A 14,609-nucleotide genomic window follows, 5' to 3' on the forward strand; every position below is an offset into this window, starting at 1 on the left:
GAACTTCATCCCAATCCGTAACTGTCAACCCTTTTCCCAGAAGAAATCTTTTCCTTTTCACAAACTGATCATCAGGGGGCTCTGTATGGCTGATATTGTGGTGAAACCCCTCCCACAGTGTGATGTCAGCACCAATGTGCTGACATCACACTATAGGAGCCTTGTTGCATTGTGGGAAAGAACAGTTGTTTCCAACTGCCAAAAATGCATCATCTCCTTCCACAGATGACATCACCTGCCAGCAGTAAAGATGTTGTCATGTGATAAATGGCAGAATGTAAATCAGGGAGAGGAAGGATTTTACAATGGGCAAACACTGACTAAATCATTTATAAATAATTATTGTAAAAATTAAGCACTTTTTTCATTACGTTATTTTCACTCCAGTTCCTCTTTAAACAATTTTTACACAGTGTTCACTATTTCAAAGTTTACAAGTGTATGGAAGATGGGGAAAAAGCTGACCTAAAACATCTACCTCAAAGGGGCTCTCAATGTAATCCTTCCCATAGTCTGTCCATCGTAATCTAGAGCCAGTTGAGCAGGAAGCCAAATAACTGATCTTTATGTGTGTACTGGAAGGAATCCCACGCAGACACTGGAGAACATACATACAACAGTTCTGCAATATAACCTGCAACAAGCTACTTTTCCATAGAATACAATAATTGAGCTATACTTTTAATTCCAATCTATTAACAGGTTTACCGTAAGAGTGCGTACACGCGCTACTCTGCTGAGCGGATCATTAAGAAACCGCCTTATCAGTCCGCCGACAGCGTGTACACATGGTATAATGTGCAATTACAGTATATAAATAACAGTGATGTTATGCATATATAATGAACTAAAACAATATCCAAACTGCATATGTAAAGTCACACTGCAAATATAATCAAGAAACTGTATAGTGTGCGATTATGCAAATCACCGTAATGATATGCATCTAAAGTAGACGGGCTCTCGGTTTCCTTCTCTTCAAGCAATTTATGAAATCTGGACATTCAGATATACTGCTCCAACCGCATAAAGAGTCCGGTATCCGCAACTGATAGTTGGGTTCGCACGTAGATAAGGTTCCAGGGTGAAATACAGTCTATAAAGATACCAGTGTGCACTCCACAGTAATCAATATCTGAAAAGAAAGCACAAAGCTCCCATAGCGTAATACTGCAACTGTAACTGATAAAAGGTCAGCAGTCGTCAGGGGCTGTGGAGCCAGTGCGCAGTGGGACAATATATGGGCCGGGCTGGGTGGAGGCATAGCTCCTCCCCAGCCAAAAGGAGAGAGTTAAAATCTGCAAAACGCCAGAGGTTTTTGAAGCAGATTTTCAGATCGATTCTAAGCATGTTTAGAGAGGTTTTCTAAGCATGCCTAGAGTTTTTTGGAGCGTTTTTGTGTATCAGATTTCATATATATTGACAAAAACGCCTGCAAAACCGCTCTGATCTAGCATTTTTCAGAGCAGTTTTCCACTTTCCTATACTTTACATTGAGGCAGAAACGCATCTGCAAACAGCAAAAATGCTGCAGGAGCCCACGTATACGGTTTGCTAAAAAACCTCAAACCGCTGGTGTGCACCATCCTATAGAGATACATTAGCCAAGCGTTTTCACGAGCTGAATGCTGTGATGACCAGTCATGGTGATCACCATGTCAAATCAGCAGAATAAAGTATTTTTATACCTAAAAAGGAAAAACAAAGTTTTCCAAATGATATAAAAAAAAGCCCAGTCTATAATAAAATAAAAAAAATGCCCAGCCACAATTGATGTCTAAACACTGCAGTAAAGAGGAGTCAAGCAACTGTGATTTTTTTGTTCATAAAACTTTCAGAAGTTTAACATTTGAGGAACATGTTTCTATTGCCTTATAAGAACTTTACTTTGTTCCATAATTGTGTATATTGATAATCTGATCAGAGCTGGGACGAGGTCCTCCAGCACCCGAGGCTGAGACACCAAAGTGCACCCTTCCATCCCTCCCCATGTGTCAATCACACACTTATTGCTATTAGACTAATGCTGGATACACACGGTGCGTTCGCGCACTCGATTTTCCCGTCAATTCCTGTCGATTCGTTTATTTCCAACATGTCCGATTTGGATTTCGATGGATCGTTAGGTCGATTCGGCATACTTTGCATGCGAATCGACCTAACGATTCATCGAAATCCAAATCGGACATGTTGGAAATAAACGAATCGACGGGAATCGACAGGAAAATCGAGTGCGCGAACGCACCGTGTGTATCCAGCATAAGAGGCGCCCAAGGACCCCCAACACCTTAATCACTAGTTATCTGGCTTGCAGTCACTGCCATGTATCCCCTTTTCTTATTTCTCTCTGCTTCAAACACAATAGGGAAATGATAGCTGAGTGAGGTGTGCGACCCTCCTACACTGCGCCCTGAGGCTGGAGCCTCTCTCGCCTCTGCCCGGTCCTGAATCTGATAGAGCATATGAATGCATTTGAAGAATGAAGGTGTGCATATTCAAGAACCTGGTGTTGCTTTATTATACAATAAGAAATAAGTTAGGCTATATCTTGTATTGTTAGATTATATTAGTTCAATAGTGACTTTGCTGGGATTCAAACCAGGGACTTGGCGCAGGTGCTAACCACTATGCCACCATATGCACATGTATTTCAATGTATGCAAGAGCCATTTGGACTATTGTGTTTGATGTTGACTAAGTAACAGCTCATTTTGTAAGCTGAGGAACTCCAGTGAAAATAATGTAATAGAAAAAGTGCTTCATTTTTACAATTATGCATACATGGTTTAGTCAGTGTTTGCCCATTGTAAAATCTTTCCTCTACCTGATTTACATTCTGGCCTTTATCACATTGTGACATCTTTACTGCTGGCAGGTGATGTCAGTGGAAGGAGATGCTGTTTGCTTTTTTGGTAGTTGTAAACAGCTATTTCCCACAATGCAATGAGGTTTACAGACCGGAAACTGTCGGAACCATGGTCCTGACATCAAACTGAGGGAGGGGTTTCACCACAATATTAGCCATATAGACTGCCCCCCACTCCCTGATGATCTGTTTGAGAAAAGAAAAATATTTCTCATGGGAAAGGGGGTAGCAGCTACTGATTGGGATGAATTTCAATTTGTGGTTACGGTTTCTCTTTAATTTTTTATGCGCGTAGGGGGGTCTTCAAGCCCAAAACAATGCCAGTCCTTCTCTGGGTAGCCTTAAAGGTGCATAGGTGAGATAATGATTTTCTTTATAGGGCAGTAAATATTCACAACACTATGGTCAAGATGTGAGGGCAAGTCTAGGAATGAGTGATTAGCCTATAAAATGGCCATCATTGTAGGAGAAGCAATAGGTGCACTGCGACTGCCAGGATATCCAAGAGAACACACATAAGCACCCAGATAAAGGGGGAAAAAAAGTCAAGAAAATCAATTGGCTGTGTACTAGTAATCCACTCCACCTCTCCCTTTGCCTCAATATTTATACTATTCCAAGTCAGACTGATCCCACCTTTATAGCCAAAGTCATGTAGAGGAAATCAATTAGAGTCAATTTTTTCTGGAAGCAAATTTTATGCAAACTGCATACAGCTTTTAAATTGGATCAAGCAAATGCAATTACTGATCATTTTTGATTAGTTGTTTTTCACACTGTATGCAATCATTAGAAAATTTGCATCCAACCCAGAAAAATAAATTGCATCTAATTGATCTTTTTTGTCATCAAATGTCAGATTGTGTCTCAACTTTTATGGTATACTTAAACTGGACTGAAAAATGAATGGCTGGGATTTCTTAGTCCATGGATAATGGAAAGTTTAATAATGCAGAAGGTTTTTTTTTCAATAATTCTACAAGAGACTCAGCCTTCTGAAAAAAAAAAAAACTTTTTTTTTTTTTGTTAAGGAGCCTTTACTTTTTCTATATACACTAGTTCTATATGTGTATGTTGCCACTGAAATTGCATTTATTTTTTTATGTGACAATCTTTTACATTGTAATTTTTACTACCGGAAACATGTAGCAACATATATTTAGGTTAAAGCTGAACTCAAATGTAAGGTTTGGCTTGGTTATGGAAATACAGAACAGAGTGATGATGTATTGGTGTGCTGCTCCTCTTACCTGTCCTTTCAGAAGGCTAGGGGAGGAGCTGAGACCAGGTCATGTTACTCAACTGCAGGAGTGGAAATTGAGGTCATAGATCTGGTTATATTTCCTGTGCCACACAGCTGGAATATCCAAATTCTAGCACTGCACTCTTACCATGTCAAGGTGGAGGAACTAATTTTAGCCTGCTTTTGTAAACCAAAAAGGATATTAATGTACAAACGGAGTAAGGCATTAGATTTAATAGATAATGTATTTAGTGATCAATGTGGAAATAAAAATTACAAAAATGTTTGTAAAAGAGACTTGCAGATATTTTTATTTTATTTTATTGAATTACATAGCCATTGATCTTTGGAGGTCCCAGGTAACATTGCAGCTCATTCCACAAATTTCTTTTGGACATTGATGCATCACATCTTTACAGCAGTGTTTGTATTGCAATGGAAAAGAAAGCATGCTTGCCTGCAGGAAGTTCCTTAAAGTGAATGTGAACAGCATTTAAAAAAAAATGAAGCAAATATTTACCTAAGGAGTCTTCAGAAGCCGTGTCCTCCCGAAGACGTGCTGCTTCATACTGCACAGGCGTGAGTGTGCAAGAGAGCCTGCTTGCGCAGACGCAGTACAGGGCGGCCCTTCTTCAGGAGCACTCGGGCTCCCTGAAGACTTCTGAAGCCTCCTTCAGCCGGGTAAAGCAGTATTTGACTAATTTAGTCAAATACTGCTACCGGGCGAGCCAGCACTGGAACGAGGTTACCAGGAGAGGAGCGGGAGGCTCTATAGCAGTGTTTCTCAACATTTTATCGGTGTGTACCCCTTTTAAAACCCTGTACTCACCAAGTACCCCCTAGCATAGTAAACATTATCAGAAGTACCCCTTGATAAATATATATTAAATCCTGATACATGATAATTGGTTCTAAACAATTCCCAAGCATTTACTATTGCTTTTAATTAGCTAAAATACGAATTTGGTGTTGTTTACATACGATTTATCATTTTCTAAAACTCTAAATTTGTTATTCTTGGTTAAGTATATCAAGCCCGAGTACCCCCTGGAACCATCAGAAGTACCCCCTGGGGTACACGTACCACACGTTGAGAACCTAGGCTCTATAGGACCCAGAGCCTTCCCTCTCCTTGGGTAAGTGTCTCATTTTTTAAAATGCAGTTCCCATTCACTTTAAGAATCACTCCAGTGCCATCAAAGTAAAAAGCATGTGACTGTATCATAACCTCACACAGCCAATAAACTTCTATGACTTTGTGGCATTATCACCTTGCTTTTACAGGAACAAATGCAGTTCACTTCTGTCTGTGATGGTCTTTTCCTATGTATTTGTCCTCACCTATAGCTATGTGGCATATGAGTTTTGGATAATTTAGAGTGATCTTTTTTTAATCTAACATCTTATTCTAATGCATTTTCTGTGAAATGTTCTGAAATGTCTGTGTTGGTTCTTAAAGTAAGCATGTTACTTGCCCAAACATAGTGAAGTAAGCTCTTATGCTGGGGATACACGGTACGTTTCTGTACCGTGTATCGACCAGCTGATCCGGCCAGCTGATAATATTCAGCTGGCCCGATCAAGCCGCTCGACTCCCGCCCGCTCGATCCCCGCCCGCTCGTTCCCCGCCGGTGGACAATGGCAGGAAATCATGCAGCTGATAAGGAGCGCCGGCGGGGACGAGCGGTAATCGATCTGCACGGACGAGCAGGACGCAGCTGGGGTCGACCCGACGGCTAATCGAGCCGCCGGTCGACCCGTGTATTCCCACCATAAGTGATACAGCAGATATATGAATTGCCCAAATTCTGCCTTTCAAGCACTCTGCTATTGCATAAATATTTTTTTTAATATTTAAATATTGTTCCTTTGCCTGTGAACAAAGCGCTTATCCTTCCTGGCGGTATGATTATTTCTGGATACAACGATCGTTTGTTGTGAACGACGAACAAACTTTTAATTGACGAAAGAATGACCTAAGTAAAGTAAGTTTTTAAAGGTGTGTAATGATCTGATCGTTAGAACGAATAAAGCAACTATTGCGCTTGCGCATAAAAATGAAAAGTTCCATGGAGAAATAGCGAAATGCGCATGTCAAGCCTAGTACGAACGACCGTTTTCCAACGATGTACTACTTTTGCAAACGATCGTCGTTGGAAAAAATCTGCCAAGCTAGATCGTTCGTATTTAACAATCTAGTTTGTCCGCCGTTAGACTTAATGGTGGTTGGCTGCTTTTTTTTTTTTAAACGATCGTCGTTTGAAATGATTGGGGAACGATCGTTTCAAACGACTATAGTCGCATGTGTGTACGCACCTTTAGTGTTTGGACACAAGCATTTGAACTATGCAAACTAGTATTGTAATATATCACTATCTTTACCATAAATTCAAAAATAAAAGGTATCCTTTAAATCAAAACTACACAGTATAATATATACATTTTTTTTTTACACAAAGATATCCATTTTATTGCTTTATATTGCCAGGCAATTTTTTTTATAATTATACATAATTCTCCATTGAAGTCCTGAACCTTTCTCATTCAATTTGCGTATTATTTCAAGTAGGGACTAGATTGTAAGCCCCTCTGAGGGACAGTTAGTGACAAGACAATATACTCTGTACAGCGCTGCGTAATAGGTCAGCGCTATATTAATACTTAAATAAAATAAGTATTCTATACTCAGCTCTGCCTGTGTTCCGTGCCTGGAGTCAAGTTTTAGTATACTGTATAAAGGACTGCATTATTTTTCTCCATTTCATACTGTAATGAACAATGTTATTGTCAGTTGTGTGCCGGTACCTCTACAGATTGCATATTTATTATCAGGTCTTCTTAAAAGAAACAAGAAACTAAATGCTGTCGTCTCCATTTTTTTTTTGTCAGCTGTGATTTACCAAAGAAATGTTTGCACTGTGTAATGAATGCTTTTTAATTAAATAGACCACACTTCCACTTGCTGGTCTTGTGTTTTCACGTTTGCAGCTTTGTAATAATCCATACTCCTCAAAAAATATACAGAAAAGTGAATGTGTGTATATACAGTAGGACCTTAAACTTTATACAGCTGGTTAAGGATGATCAATGAGATTCAAACAGGATTATGTCAATTTGTATGCAAATATATGCAGCTTGAAAATGGATCAGTTAATTTAAACCTTGGTGGGACTTGATTGGTTGATTTTCAAGCTGCATATATGTGCATAGAAATGTACATAATCCTGCATGAACGCGAACAAATTGGCAACTCATTAATCATCCCTACAGCTGGTATTGTAAATCCGGACATCAAAAACAATCAATATATTTTTGCAGTATTTGGTAACTTTGTCTCACCAGCAGTAGAATAGGATATAAATGTATCCTCCATATTCTACCTCTCTCACCATTAAGGGTACGTTTCCACTTGCGCGGCGCGATTTGCTCGCAGAAAACGCGTCAACGAATCCGCATCCGTTTGCGGATTCGTTGACTTTTCCATGCGGATTTTCACGCGGAATCGTTTGCGATTTTAACGACGCAATTTTAACCATGTCAATGCCGGCAAGCATTGACGTGGGTTTTTCCACAAAAATGCACGCGGAAACGCCAGGAAAACCGCAAGACTCAAGTGCTTGCGGTTTTCCTATTTAGTTACATGACCGACAATTCGTGTGCGGGTGTGCGGCGTGCGAATTCTGAGGGCTCTGCTGTGCAGATTTTTTCTGCATAGCGAGCCGCACAGAATTCCTGACAAGTGGAAACGGCGCCATCCACTTGTACTGGTTGAGCGAATCTGCATGCAGGAAACGAATACAGATTCGCTCTAGTGGAAACGAGCCCTAAAGGTTAAATAAATCATTTCAGAGTGGAGTTTCGTTTAGATGTCATTCATCTGGAAGCTGCCTCTGCCTATGAAGCAGTGTATTTGGTGATGCTCTTTATCATTTTTTTCACCTGTTGTTCGCTTTCTCATTACTGACTCCTGTAAGGACTTGTTCACACTAGCGGCGTTTTCGGCCTTTTTTCAAGCAGAGGCGATTTTTAAAACACTTCTGCAATGAATGTCGGGGCCGCGGCGGGAGAACGCTGGCTGTTAACTACAGGTCCAGCGGTGGTGCCTGACATGGAGGCAATGGGGGAAAGCCTGTGTAAAACTCTATGCGTACTTGATGTGGAAGAAACATGTGAGTGAAATTTTTAATAAAGACTTTAGCTTTTTATACAGTATAACACTATGAGGGTGTTTTTCACTCTACAGGGTGTGCCATTTATATGGATACACCTTAATAAAATGGGAATGGTTGGTGATATTAACTTCCTGTTTGTGGCACATTAGTATATGTGAGGGGGGAAACTTTTCAAGATGGATGGTGGCCATTGTGAAGGCCATTTTGAATCCAACTTTTGTTTTTTTAATAAGAAGAGGGTTATGTGACACATCAAACTTATTGGGAATTTCACAAGAAAAACAATGGTATGCTTGGTTTTAATGTAACTTTATTTTTTTATGAGTTATTTACAAGTTTCTGACCACTTATAAAATGTGTTCAATGTGCTGCCCATTGTGTTGGATTGTCAATGCAACCCTCTTCTCCCACTCTTCACACACTGATAGCAACACAGCAGGAGAAATGCTAGCACAGGCTTCCAGTATCCGTAGTTTCAGGTGCTGCACATCTCGTAACTTCACTGCATAGACAATTGCCTTTAGAATGACAATGTGGTATAAGGGGTACAAAGATAGTGGGGCTATTCTTTATCAATGGAAATCTCAAGGCCACTGGATATGAAAAATCACTACATGATGATGTGTTTCCCTCTTTATGCACTGAAGCAGGCACGTTCCCTGAGTTTTTCCAGGAAGATGGTGCACCGCCACATTATGGGTGTCAGGTCCGAGCATTCCTAGATGAACAGTTTCCTGGAAAGTGGATTGGTCATCGTGGGCCAGTTGAATGGCCCCCACGGTCTCCTGATCTGACCCCCTTAGACTTTTATCTTTGGAGTCATCTGAAGGCAATTGTCTATGCTGTGAAGATACGTGCAGCGCCTGAAACTACGGATACTGGAAGCCTGTGCTAGCATTTCTCCTGCGGTGTTGCTATCCGTGTGTGAAGAGTGGGAGAAAAGGGTTGCATTGATAATCCAACACAATGGGCAGCACATTGAACACATTTTAGTGCTCAGAAACTTGTAAATAACTCATGAAAGAATAAAGTTACATTAAAAGCAAGCACACCATTGTTTTTCTTGTGAAACTCCCAATAAGTTTGATGTCACATGACCCTCTTCCTATTGAAAAAACAAAAGTTGGATTCAAAATGGCCGCCATGGTCACCACCCATCTTGAAAAGTTTCCCTCCTCACATTGGGCAGCACGGTTGCGTAGTGGTTAGCGCTCTCGCCTTGCAACACTGGGTCCCCGGTTCAAACCAGCCAGGTCAAGTTTGTAAGTTCTCCCCGATTATGCGTGGGTTTGCTCCGGGTACCCCGGTTTCCTCCCACATCCCAAAGTTAATTGGCTTCCCCCTAAATTGGCCCTAGACTACAATACATACACTACATTACACAATACATACATAGACATAGGACTATGGTAGGGATTAGATTGTGAGCCCCTCAGAGGGACAGTTAAGTGACAAGATAATATATACTCTGTACAGCGCTGCGGAAGATGTCAGCGCTATATAAATAATAATAATATTATATACGAATGTGCCACAAACAGGAAGTTAATATCACCAACTATTCCCATTTTATTAAGGTGTATCCATATAAATGACCCACGCTGTATTTTGAGGCTACATTCTATGCTGCTGTGAATTGGCTGGGAATCCTGGACCCTGATTTGCTGAGGTGTCCAGGCACTATACAGGATCTTCTCAAAAAATTTGCATATTGTGATAAAGTTCAGTATTTTCTGTAATGTACTGATAAACATTAGACTTTCATATATTTTAGATTCAAATACACACAACTGAAGTAGTTCAAGTATTTTATTGTTTTAATATTGATGTTTTTGGCATACAGCTCATGAAAACCCAAATTTCCTATCTCAAAAAATTAGCATATTTCATCCGACCAATAAAAGAAAAGTGTATTTATACCAAAAAAAGTCAACCTTCAAATAATTATGTTCAGTTATGCACTCAATACTTGGTTGGGAATCCTTTTGCAGAAATGACTGCTTCAATGCGGCGTGGCATGGAGGCAATCAGCCTGTGGCACTGCTCACGTGTTATGGAGGCCCAGGATGCTTCGATAGCGGCCTTAAGCTCATCCAGAGTGTTGGGTCTTGCGTCTCTCAACTTTATCTTCACAATATCCCACAGATTCTCTATGGGGTTCAGGTCAGGAGAGTTGGCAGGCCAATTGAGCACAGTAATACCATGGTCAGTAAACTATTTACCAGTGGTTTTGGCACTGTGAGCAGGTGCCAGGTCATGCTGAAAAATGAAATCTTCATCTCCATAAAGCTTTTCAGCAGATGGAAGCATGAAGTGCTCCAAAATCTTCTGATAGCTAGCTGCATTGACCCTGCCCTTGATAAAACACAGTGGACCAACACCAGCAGCTGACATGGCACCCCAGACCATCACTGACTGTGGGTACTTGACACTGGACTTCAGGCATTTTAGCATTTCCCTCTCCCCAGTCTTCCTCGAGACTCTGGCACCTTGACTTCCGAATGACATGTAAAAGTTGCTTTTATCCGAAAAAAGTACTTTGGACCACTGATCAACAGTCCAGTGCTGCTTCTCTGTAGCCCAGGTCAGGCGCTTCTGCCTCTCTTTCTGGTTCAAAAGGGGGTTAATGCTTCCATCTGCTGAAAAGCTTTATGGAGATGAAGATTTAGGGCTCGTTTCCACTGTTGCGACGCGATTTCGCCGGCATTCCGACGTTTGTAAAAACGCATGCGGATGCGTTTCCACATGCGTTTTTACCCGCGATTTCGCGTGCGATTTCGCATGGCAGGGTGCCATGCGAAATTAACCATGACACTGCCAGGGCAAAATAAAATTGAAAAAGGTGCGAAATCGCACGCGAAATCGCGGGTAAAAACGCATGTAACAAACGCATGCGTTTTTACTATTCAATACATTAGCGGCGATTCGCATGCATTCCACTCGCAGGCGAATTCGTTGGCTCTTTTGTGCGTTTTTTTACCGCTGAAAAAAACGCACCTCAACAACGCTACAGTGGAAACAGGCCCATCCACTTGCATTACATGTGCGAATCTGCATGCGTTGGACGCATGCAGATTCGCGATAGTGGAAACGAGCCCTTAGGGCTCTTTTCCACTATGAAATGTGATTGCTTTACAATTTCCACCATGCGATTGCGATTGAGCTACTATACTCATAGTAAAGCTCAATCGCACCCAAAACGCGGCAGGATGACTAGTGCGTTTTGACCAAAATTGCATCGCAATTGGATCCAATTTCCATTAGTTTAATGTACCTTGCGATTTGCGATCAGAATCAAATCGCAAATTGCAGGGTAGCGGAAAAAGGCCCTTATGCTGGCCACAAAAGTGATGGAAAAGATGTTTCAAGGGGTCCAACACCTGGAGTTTTGCATGGCGGAGTGGGATACACGCCAAAAGTCCCGGGGAAAAATCTGGATTTGACGCACAGCAGCGGTTTAAGGGAAGAAATCACATTGCAATGCTAAATTGGAGGCATAAAGTGCTTTAAAACTTCTTGCATGTGTATACATCAATCAGGTAGTGTAATTAGTGTACTGCTTCACACTGACACAGCAAACTCACTGTGTAACGCACCGCAAACAACTGTTTGTGTAGTGACTGCCGTGCTGGACTGGTGCGCACCATGGCCAGAGTACAGGCCATGGCAGTTTTCAAGTCCATATGGTCGCCGGGCTGTGGTAGCTCAATATTAGAACAGTGACTGTCCAGCTGATCGAATTTGGTCTGTCCACAATGAAGCAACGACCTTATTATCTTGGGTGTGTCCCCGACACACTCGTATAGCCGGCGGTCATTGCTTCATTGTGATACACAAGCCCCTTCACCAGCAGGTAACGCAGCAGCAGCAAGGTAACGATCACGAAGGGGAATTGACACATGTACATGCCTTTTATTTTGTTGTTGCAGCCGCAGTGCAGCCAGAAAAATTAGGCAGGCATGTACACGCACCAGAAAAAATTGTTATTGTTTTTGTTAGCGGCCGCTGCTAGCATCGGCCTTAATTCAGGAATCCATCTGGAGTCCTGGACCCTGTTGGTAGTGGCAGAGAAGGCAGTCAAGCGGCCTGCAGGCAAAGATGCTGTGTGGGGACTAGGGACCGACTTAGACTTGGAGAAGCCAGTCAAGCGGCCTGCAGGCAGAGATGCTGTGTGAGGACCAACTTAGTTTTAGGGCAGGCAGTCACACGGCGTGCAGGCAGAGATGCTGTGTGTGGGGACTGACTTAGTCTTCGGGCAGGCCTGACCGTGCTTTGCAGACCACATGGTCAGATGGACCCTTGACCCAATGCTGTGTGCCAGAGATGACACAACTTGCCTTTCAACATCACGGTACAGTTTGGGTATCGCCTTTTTTGGAAATAATTGCGGCCTGGTATCTTCCACTGTGGTGTGTGGCTTTGCTTTTGTGTGCTGCTTTTCCTCAGATGGTCATCCCATTGCAGTTTGTGTTTGTCATCATGTGCCTTCGTAAGGAAGTTGTCCCTATGCGGGTCTTGGTCTTTCCATGGCTCAATTTTTGGTGGCAGAGAGTACAGATGGCATGGCTCTCATCTGAGGCAGACACACAAAAAAATTTCCACACCGCAGAGCCCTGGGTAGTGGCGGCCGACTGAGTGTTAAGTGGGGTGCCAGAATCAGAGCAGGAGGAGGAAGATATGTCACGGTTCTGTGCGGAAGCTGCGGAAGATGAAGTGTTCTGTGTTAAATAGTCAACTATGTCCTGACAATCTTGGGGGTTGATGGCACATGGCTTCTGAACACTGTACTTTGGTCCAGGGCCGCACGAAATCACAACCACACGACTGCATGACCTCGAACAGACCTGCCGAGTGGCCTGCATCTGGCTCTGCCTGTTTTGTCCATATTGGGGGGGATGAAGTGAAAGGTATGCACTAACTTGACTAATACAATGTGCAGTCACACAGGTACAGTGAACAGGTATGCAGTGACTGGTATATAAAACTGTGCACTCTCACACAGGTGCAGTGAACAGGTATGCAGTGACTGGTATCAATACAATGTGCAGCTGTCACACACAGGTACCGTGAACAGGTATGCAGTGACTGGTATTACAAATGTGCAGCTGTCACACACACAGGTACCATGAACAGGTATGCAGCGACTGGTATATATAACACTACGTGCTGCTGTCACGCAGGTGCAGTAAACATGAACAGGTATGCAGTGACTGGTATTACAAATATGCAGCTGTCCCACACAGGTGCAGTGAAAAGGTAGTCACTGAATGTGATGTGCCTGGCACGGTATAGGAATTGGCAAGGGCCAGCTGCGACAGACATGGCTGTATATGTAAGTGTCAGTGGGCCACACACACACACAAAAAAAACACATCAAAAGAGCATTAGCTCTGAAAAGAGCTGTTTTGGGGTGCTCCTTAGCAATAAGTATCAGCAAGGAACAAGCTAACAAGCCTAACAACAGCCTAACTAAGCTTTCCCTAAGCTCTTTGCAGCAGCAGCCAGCAACCTCTCTCCCTAACTACTCAGCAAACAGAGTGAGGAAATGGCCAACGCAGCTGCCTTTTATACAGGGGGGTGGGGGCTCCAGGAGGGAGTGTAGCTTGATTGGCTGCCCTGTGTCTGCTGATTGTGATGCAGAGGGTCAAAGCTGAGCCTAATGATGTAGTATAGGGGGCTGCTCGAACTCACATAAAGTTTGCGGTTCACCACGAACGCGAACCACCGAAGTTTGTGCAAATAAGTTTGCGGCCATTAACAAAAACAATAACAATTTTTTCTGGTGCGTGTACATGTCTGCCTAATTTTTCTGGCTGCACTGCGGCTGCAAGAATAAAACAAAAGGCATGTACATGTGTCAATTCCCCTTTGTGATCGTTACCTTGCCGCGGTGAAGGGCTTGCATATCATAATGAAGCAATAACCGCTGGCTATATGAGTGTGTCTGGGGGGGAGGCACACCCAAGATAATAAGGTCATTGCTTCATTGTGGACAGAACAAATTCGATCAGCTGGACAGTCACTGTTGTTCTATCATTGAGCTAGAAAACCGCTATCGCCTGCACTCTGGCCATGGTGCGCACCAGTCCAGCAAGGCCATCACTACACAAACAGCTGTTTGCAGTGCGTTACACAGTGAGTTTGGTGTAACAGTGTGAAGCAGTACACTAATTACACTACCTGATTGATGTATACACATGCAAGATGTTTTAAAGCACTTTATGCCTCCAATTTAGCATGCAATTTGATTTCTGCCCTTAAAACGCTGGTGTGTGTCAACTCCAGATTTTTCCCTGGGACTTTTGGCATGTATCCCACTCTGCCATGC

This window comes from Hyperolius riggenbachi, chromosome 4 (assembly GCF_040937935.1).
Source record: "Hyperolius riggenbachi isolate aHypRig1 chromosome 4, aHypRig1.pri, whole genome shotgun sequence".
In the NCBI taxonomy this organism is placed as follows: domain Eukaryota; kingdom Metazoa; phylum Chordata; class Amphibia; order Anura; family Hyperoliidae; genus Hyperolius; species Hyperolius riggenbachi.